Source organism: Mauremys reevesii, linkage group 5 (genome assembly GCF_016161935.1).
Source record: "Mauremys reevesii isolate NIE-2019 linkage group 5, ASM1616193v1, whole genome shotgun sequence".
Classification (NCBI taxonomy): domain Eukaryota; kingdom Metazoa; phylum Chordata; order Testudines; family Geoemydidae; genus Mauremys; species Mauremys reevesii.
The window spans coordinates 124680819-124690136 of record NC_052627.1 but is presented as its reverse complement, the minus strand read 5'-3'; the positions used below and the strand labels follow the sequence as shown (position 1 = coordinate 124690136).

Sequence of the window (9318 nt, the reverse complement as noted above, 5' to 3'; positions counted from 1 at the left end):
GTGCTAGCAGTGATTCTGGGGGACCAAGCCTATCCCCCTCACCTCTGGCTTATGAAACCATACACTGGTCACCTCGCCAGCAACAAGGAAAGATTTAGCTACCAGCTCAGCAGGTGCAGTTGAATGTGCTTTTGGTAGATTGAAGGGGCACTGGCACTGATTACTCACTAGAATGTATCTGAATGAGAAAAATATCCCAATGATTATAGCTGTCTGTTTGTCCTGCATAATAACTGTGAGGCAAAGGGGGAAAAGTCGACGCCAGGGTGAAGAGGTTGTCTACTAACTTTGAACAGCCAGACAGAAGGGCCATTACAAGAGCTCTATGAAGAACTGTGCAATTGAGAGAACTTTGAAAGGGCACTTAACGCTCAGCCACAGTAGTGTTCCCTGCTGGACTGTTGTCTGGGCTTGGAGATTTGGGTGCTGCTAGGAATTGTGTAGTGCTTGCTGTTGCTGCACATTTATAAATATAACTGTATGTTTCTGGAACCTGAGTCATGTGGTGCTTGCTGGACATTTATGAATATTTTCCTGAACGTATGAGTTATACAGCGTTTGCTGTTCATTTACCAGTACTGTGAGCTTTAAGTACCACTATGCATTTTGCAATATGTGTTGTGAACTAATAAAGATAACTTTATTCTCCAAAACTAGAAATTAATTTAGTGTCAAAAGCAGTGCAAAAATATATGCAAAAATCAACAGGCAATACAATACAAACTTTTTACTTATAATAATGGAATGGAACTGTAAGATTGGAAAGGCAGCAAACATTTTTGTCCATTTCAGGGCAGTGTAGTCAGTCCCATGTCCGTTGTGTCTACGCATACGCAAACGGTGGTTCTCACAGGTGAAGCTGTAATTTTCCTGGCTGTCCCCTGGCGTGGAGTGGGTAGGGGTAAGGATATGGCCTGTGATGCCACACAGAATGTTGACAGTCAGAGGGTTCTGCTGCCATGGAGTTCTCCAACAACTGTACAGGATGGGGAGTCTGGGATTTTGGGACCTGTAGGTCAATCACGGTCTGCAGCATTATAGCCTGGTGCATCTCGCTGTACTTTCCCTGCTGGAATTCCTGGCCCTTTCTCCTGTCCACTTTTTCCTTCTTCACGCCATCTGCCACATTGGCTCCCTCCCAGACTCTTTGTTTGCAGTCCGATGCAGCACTGGCTTGTAGGATCTTGCTGACCATTTCCTCCCTAATCCTTTTCTTTCTCTTCCCCATCAGGATCAGGCACTCTGCAGGTGTGAAGGAGGCAACCCTCAAACTGCAACGGCAGCAGATGCTTATAAGAAAAGACGGAGGTATCACTGGATTTACAGTCACAATGGAAAGGAAAAGGTAAGTTTCAAAACTTCCTTCCCTTATTCCCATGGAAACTTTTAATAAGACATTCTTATTGATACTTCAGCTTTGGAGCAGCTCTGCAGAGCACGGCTCCCCAATCCCAGCCACGGTGAGTATGGCCTGCAAGGGGTGAGGGAGGAATTTTGGTTGTGTGAAACAATAAAAATTCAGTCCATATTCCATGGGTACAAGTACAGGGCAATGGCACTGAATATTGCCACTATTTTCCACAGGTGGTGGTGATTTTAGCTGATATCTCACTCCTGACGGCAACAAAGGCACAGAGAACACAGCTGCTACTGGCATTCCAAAGTCACTCGTGTCTGTATGCTGCTAACCTGTTTACTGCAATGGTGCCAACTGAATTCACTGTGTAGTGACGTGGAAAAGTGTCTTAGCATGGAGGAAGAAATAAGGCAGCCATCCCTAGAAACCTTCAGTAAAGGATTGCAGAGTATCTCCATGAAAGTTTCATCAAGATCTCTCAGGAGGATACAAGGGACATCCCTATGTGTACAAGCAAACTGCTCCACCCCCTGTCCCATCTCCCCTCCCCTAACCCAACAGGGGAAAGAAAAGCACATGCCAACTCTGCCTCTGTTTGTTGTACAGCTATCTCTTCTTGAATGAGTAAAACAATGACAAGTTGATACATTTGTCTTGTTAACTTGGGGATGGGCTGGGTTCCATCTTTACATTTAAACAGAGTAAGGAAAGATGCACACACTAACAGGTGCTGACTTGTATTTTTACCTGGGGGAGCTCCATCTCCGCCCTGCCCTCGCTCTGCCTTTTCCCTCACCTGCTCCTCCCTCCTCCCTCTTCACCACCCTCAAGTGCCTACTGCCTGCTGAACAGCTGATTGATTGCCAGCCCCCAGGCCGTTGAACAGCTGCAAGTCCCAGGCAGGAACCACTGTGGCTGATGGGTGCTGAGCAACCCCTATTTTTTTTCCATGGCTGCTTGAGCCCCGGAGCCCCCATGGGGTTGGCACCTTTGTACATGTGGGATTGAATGTGAGATGCTGAAGGCTTCTGGATTGGAATTGTGTGTGAAGGGCTGGCCTTGGGCTTGTTCTCATTAGCCAGCTAATTGTGAATATTGTGAGATAGGGTAGACAGTGTGTAGAATGATAATTTACTGAGTTACAGCTGCTGTGGTGTTGGGTTTAATTAAATATTTTGTAATTGTGATTTGCTTTGTATATTATATAATAATGCAATGAATGAAATGAATATGGATGGATGCACACACACACTCTCTCTCTCTGCTTGACTTCTTCTTGCTCAACAAATGGTGATGATGGTGACTGTGATACAGACAGTACAGTAAGTAGTGAACTACAAAGAACATCATTGAAACAAAACAAAAACAAAAAGTACAGCTGCAGATGCTTCTCTTTTCTCTTCAAAAAAGAAAAAAATCAAAAAATCATTAAAAATGAATTTTACTGAATCCATTGTATATATGTGTATGATTGTATGAAAATATATAAAAAAAAACAACTCAGAAAAAAAAAAAGAGTGAGTGTGTATCTATCTGGGATATATGACTTGGCTTACTACTTTGAAAAGAACTCACACTACAAGACAACACAGAATAAAGAACAAATAAAAAGTGATCAAGCTCTAATCTACTATGTTGATGAAAAATGAAAAGCCCCCATGAAACATCTGACTGCATCTGACTGCTGTGTTGCTTGTAGTTGTAGTAGTTGTAAAAAAAAAAAAAAAAAAAAAAAAAAAAAAAAAGCGAGCAGCTGGAGAGAGCTGCTTGAGCTTGGAGAAAGAGAAGAATGAGACCCTGTACCTGCCTGCCTGAGAGCCTCACGCGCTCAAGCTCTCAGCAGCAGTCTCCAGTACAGGTCCAAGATCTGGTCAACCGCCGGGGCGCCAAGTGGGAGCTGGGAAGCTGCTGGGAGCTGCAGGGCGGCAGGAGAGAGAGGCGGGGGCCTGCGAGAGAGGCTGGCGTGCCTGACAAGCGGAGGGGAGTCGCAGGGGGCGGGAATCGGGCGGCGGCTGGCGGTTCAGGCGTCGGGCTGGGAGGGACGACAAGTGGCTGGGCGAGCCGCAGGGCGGCTGAGCTGCTGGGCATCTGACAAGCCAAGCACACACTGAGCAAGAGTGCAGCACTGCAGCCAAGAAGTGAGCAGCCAGCAGAGAACGGAGCAGCGTCACGATCGGTGATGGGAAAAAACCCTCTCTGATGCGTTCCTGCCTGGCTGCGGGGGGGGGGGAAGGGGGACTTTCCGCAATCAATAGTAATAAAACTGTGTGGGGAACTGGCTGGGAGCTCGCTGCGGGAGCTCTTTGGGCGTGGGAGGTAGGGCTCTAGTGGCAGGTCCTGAGTCCAGTATGAGAGGAGAGAGAGAGAGGGTGAGGAATGGGAGATTTTGAGAAGACAGTGAAGTTTGAGAGTAACACTGACAGGAGAACTGTGCATCAGCGAGATCTTGATTCTGCATCAGCGAGATCTACAGTTTGAATCATGCAGAGAATCACAACAGCCCTTCAGCAAGCAGCTCACCTGAACCAAAAGCACAGTCTAGACAGAGACCTACAGACAATGACCTACAGATGGAATATGATGAGCTGGTGATGAGGTTGATTAAGAGGAGGGATGGATCCATTTCCCAGATGATGATGATCAAGATGATGAGAGAGAGAGATTTGAAGAGAGCAAAAGCAGCAAAGCAGCAAAGCAAGCAGCAAAGAAGAAAGCAAAAAAAAACAAAACTTAAGAAGAAAGTAATAGAGGCAGAAGTGGAGATGCCAAATCAGCAACAGAAAAGCCAAAAAGGAAAGAAAGAAAGAAAAAAAACAGAAAGCAAGAAAGAAAGTAAACAGTAAAAGTAAGTAAAAGGTGATAAAGCAGAACAAAGAGCAAAGATCAAGTTGATAGGAAATCAAAAAAAGAAATGCAAAAAAGTTAAAATTTGAAAAAAAGAAAAGAAAAAAAAAGTTAGAAGCAAAAAGAAAAAAAAAAAAAAAAGTCCATTGATGATGAATGCTCAAGACTTCTCAAGAATCCCAGGACAGGTAGAAGAGAGTGGAGTTAGAAAGCCAAAGAGCACAGTCAGTTCAAAATGAAGAACGCAAAGTGCAAATCGCTGATGATGAAAAAATCGCTGATGGAGGATGATCAAGCTTTTCAGCTTTGGAGATAGGAGCTGCAGGAGCTTAGCCATGAGAGAGAAGAGAGAGCATGATAGAGAAAGAGAGCCACTCAGAAGCCAGGAGAGAGAGCCAGGAAGAAGGAGAAAGATAAAGAAAGAAGAAACGAAAGAAGAAGAACTCAAAAAGTTGGCCCGAAAACTGGAACAAGAGCGAAGAAGACTTCATTGCTTCAGTAGCACACTGAGCACAGCCACAGACAACAACAGAAAAGAGAGAGGCAAGAGAGAGCAGAGCTAGAGAAGAGCAGCAAGCAGGTGAAAAGAAGCAACAAAGCTAAAAGCTTTACAGACTGCCTTTAGAGAAAAAAAAAATCAAAGTGAATAACCTTCAAAAGCAGGAACAGTCAAAAGCAGGCATAATAACACATGCTATAGAGCAGCTGACTGTTAGCTGCAGCCAAAGCTAAAGCATGAAGAAGAGCCAAAGAACCAAAGCCAAAAACCTGCAAACTGAAACTAAGCAAACTAAAACTGACAATTACTGTTTGAGATTGCTTTTAAGCTTTTTAAACGCTTTGCTCTTATTAGGCAAGCGCTCCTTTTTAGACCAGACTGATTTGCAGTGATAAGGCAGCCAAAAGCGCTGCGCTGCTTAAAGTCAGCTGCTGTGGTTTGGTTACAATTGGTTAAAAACGGCCAAAAACAGCCCAGCGAGGTAGCCCAGCAGTAGCTGTATGGGGAAAGGACCAGTTATGCAGTTAGGGAACAGCAGGGTTGGTTGTGTGTTACCAGCAAATATGGGTGGGGGTTGTGGCAAGGTTATGTGGGTGGTGGTAGGTGGTGGGTCAGGTGCATGTGGTCGTCCCAGGTGGCCAGCGGCGTGGTGGCAGGAGCCAGGCGCGGCAGCTCAGATGCAGCGCCAGACCTGAGAGAGAGCCGAGGTTAGCAGCCTCAGAGAGGTTGTGAATCTGTGTGAGATAGATCTTTTTTTTGTTTGCTGATTTCCATGAATGAATTAATTGATTAGAATGATGTTTTTTTTTTTTTTGATTTTTTATCTTTGTGTTTTTGCTTTTATTTTGTTGTTACATTTAGATTTGTGTTGTTGTGTTGTGTTTGTGTTTTATTGTTTTGTTGTTTTTTTGTTGTGTGTTTTGTTGTTTTGTTGTGTTTTGATCATTTTGATGTTTGTCACCCTCAGTGTCAAAAAAGTCAAAAAAAACAAAAAAACAATTCACAAAAAAAAAAAAAAAAAAAAAAAAAAAAAAAAAAAAAAAAAAATGTTAAATAATAAATGTTTTTTGTTTTTTTTGTTGTTTTGTTTTGTTTTTTTGTTTTTTGATGTTTTATTTTTTTATGTATTAATATAATTTGTTTTTATTATGAGATATAATATTTTAATGCTATTGTAATATTTGTTTGTTTGTGCTTTTTATTGTTATGCTGTTATAAGTTTTTTTTGTTTGGATGTTGTTTTTTTTTTTTTGTTGATTTTGTTTTTTTATCTTTGTTTTTTTTGTTTTTTTTTTTGTGTTTTTTTTTGATTGTTTTTTTTGTGTTTCTGTTGATTGTGTGAAGGGCTTGAGATGGAATTGTGAATGTGTGGCTGGAGGGTGAGATGTGTGAAGGCTGTGTGTTTTGTAAGTGTGTTGTTTATGTGTAGTGATAAGGCTGGTATTGTAGAATTAATTAATTAGCAATTTTGATATAAGAGCATGCTGGGAATGAATAAATATGGGTTGTAAATAAGATATTCTGGGTTTAATTAACTTTCTATGCATGCACACACACTCATGTCTGCTCTAATCTGCAATGTACATACTTACCTGAGGTCACTTCCCCTTTCCTGTGCTCATCTGTCCTTGTCTGGTGGGAATGGCAAGATGCTGGTGGAGTCTTGAACAGGTCATGGCGCATGAACTGATTAAAGCCCCCTACCACATCTCTTCCCTCCTCCTCTTCTTCCTCCTCCTCCTCATTGTTCCCGCAGGGTTCTCTATCTTGGGCTCCTCCGAGGTATCCACAGTGGTCTGCAGGGTGCTGGTGAGGTCTCCGTCAAGTATGGTATGCAGCTTGTTGTGAAAGCAACAGGTCTGCAGCTCAGCACTACATCGAGGCTGAGGGAACTGGGATTGTTTAGTCTGCAGAAGAGAAGAATGAGGGGGGATTTGATAGCTGCTTTCAACTACCTGAAAGGGGGTTCCAAAGAGGATGGATCTAGACTGTTCTCAGTGGTAGAAGATGACAGAACAAGGAGTAATGGTCTCAAGTTGCAGAGGGGGAGATTTAGGACATTAGGAAAAACTTTTTCACTAGTAGGGTGGTGAAGAACTGGAATGGGTTACCTAGGGAGGTGGTGGAATCTCCTTCCTTAGAGGTTTTTAAGGTCAGGCTTGACAAAGCCCTGGCTGGGATGATTTAGTTGGGTTTGGTCCTGCTTTGAGCAGGGGGTTGGACTAGATGACTTCCTGAGGTCCCTTCCAACCCTGAGATTCTATGATTCTATGATTATTGCGCTCCTTAGCCTTGTGGTACGTCTGGTGCAGTCCTTCGCTTTCAGGTGGCACTGCTGCTTATCCTTGTCAGACCCTGTTGCCTGCATCTCCTGTGCAATCTGTTCATAAATGTCTATTTTTCTACAGCTGGTCTGTAGCTGTTCTTGCACATCTACTTCTCCCCACTGTGCCGGGAGACCCAGTACATCCAATACTCCAGGCAGGAGTACATCTAGTGCTTGTAGCTGACATAGTTGGTTGGTCAGTTGCATACAACAAAGGAGCACTGCTAGGTGTGCTTGCCAAGCTTGGCAATCAGGAAAAGGCATTTGAAAAATACAGGGAGAGTTTTTAAGGAGTGGGAGGGTGACTTCCGGTGTGTGACCCATGAGCAGTGGAGTTCACAATTGTCACTAGAGCGGTGACAGTCACAGAGAAAGAGACGTTGTGGGATGGCTGCTGGAAAACTGTTAGGATTGATACAAGTCCCACTGTGTTAACAGTGGCACTGTGTCAACCTCATTAGGTGGCCATAGTTTCACATCATTCAGGGAGCTGGTTTTACTACACCACTGTAATGGAGCACTTATGTTGGCCGGAGACAAATTTGAGTGTAGACAAGCACAAACAGGTTGACACAAGGTGACTTACATCGACCTAATTTTGTAGTGTAGACTAGACCTATTTTGCTTCAGTCTTCACCAAAAAGATAAATGTGACCACAATTTACACAATCTTAACAACAAGGAGGAAGGTATGCAAGCCAAAATAGGGAACGGGTAGGTTAAAGCACACTGTAGATAAATTAGATGTATTCAAGTCGGCAGGGCCTGATGAAATTCACCATAGGGTACTTAAGGCATTAGCTGAAGCAATCTCAGAACTGTTAACTATTATCTTTGAGAACTCATGGAGGATGGGTGGGGTCTCAGAGGACCGGAAAAGAGCAAATATAGTACCTGTCTTAAAAAGATGAAAAAAGAGGACCCTGGGAATCATACATCGGTCAGTCTAACTTCAACACCTGGAAAGATACTACAACAACTTATTAAACAATCAGTTGGTAAGCACATAGAGGACAATAAGGTGATAAGTAAGAGCTAACATGGATTTGTGAAGCACAAATCATGCCAAATCAACCTAATTTCCTTCTTTGACAGGATAACCCTCCTTGTTGATGGGGGAAAGCTGTAGGTGTCATATATCTTGATTTTAGCATGGCTTTGGACAGAGAGTAGTTATCAATGGTTTATGGTCAAACTGGGGAGATGTACATACTGTGATCCCACAGGGGTCTCTCCTGGGTCCGGTACTATTCAATATTTTCATTAATGACTTGGATAATGGCATGGCAAGTATGCTTATAAAATTTGCAGATGACTCCAAGCTGGAACTGGTCTGAAATCAACAAGATGAAATTCAATAAAGACAAGCACAAGTATTACACGTTAGGAAGAATAACTCAAGTGCACACCTTCAAAATAGATAATAGTGAGTTAGATGGTAGTACTGCTGAAAAGGAAATCGTATATGAGTTAACAATGTGAAGCAGTTACTAAAAACGCGAATATCATTCTGGGATGTATGAACATGAGTGTCTTATGTAAGACACAGGCGATAACTGTCTCACTTTACTTAGCACTGATGAGACCTCAGCTGGAGGACTGTGTCCAGTTTTGGGCACCACACTTTAAGAAAAATGTGGACAAACTGAACAGAGTTCAGGGGTGAACAAAAATGATAAAAGGTTTAGAAAACCTGATCTCTGAGGAAAGATTAAAAAAACTGGGCATGTTTAATTGAGAAAAGACGACTGAGGGGGGACCTGATAAGGCTTTAGATATGTGAAGGGCTGTTTTATAAAAGGTTTGTGATCAATTGTTCTCCATGCCCACTGAAAGTAGGACAAGAAGCCTTGTATATATTCATAGATCCCAAGGCCAGAAGAGACCATTATGACCATCTAGTCTGACCTCCTGTAAAACACAGGACACAGAACTTCTCAAAAATAAATTCCTAGAGTAAACAGTTTAATCTGCAGCAAGGGAGATTTAGGTTAGCTATTAGGAAAAACTTTCTAACTATATGGATAGTTAAGCAATAAATAGACTTGCAGAGGAGATTGTGGAATTCCCATCACTGATGGTTTTTAAGAATGGGTTAGACAAACACATGTCAGGGATGGTCTAGGCATACTTGGTCCTGCCTCAGTGCAGGTGGCTGGACTATATGACCTCTTGAGGTTCCTTACAGCCCTCTATTTCTACAATTCTATTAACGGAAATATCTTAGTAAGATTTTTAAAAATGGATTAGACATTTAGATGGTTAATAAGAGTATATCTACAATTACATAAG

The 9318-nt window shown here is 42.6% G+C and overlaps 1 long non-coding RNA gene across 1 annotated transcript; it reads left to right on the top strand.

Moving 5' to 3' along the window:
• Window positions 1-960: 960 nt before the first annotated feature.
• LOC120405593 lies at window positions 961-1958 on the top strand. The gene is made up of 3 exons (XR_005598708.1): window positions 961-1011; window positions 1232-1345; window positions 1585-1958. It is a non-coding gene; the product is annotated as an uncharacterized LOC120405593 (long non-coding RNA).
• Window positions 1959-9318: the final 7360 nt, after the last annotated feature.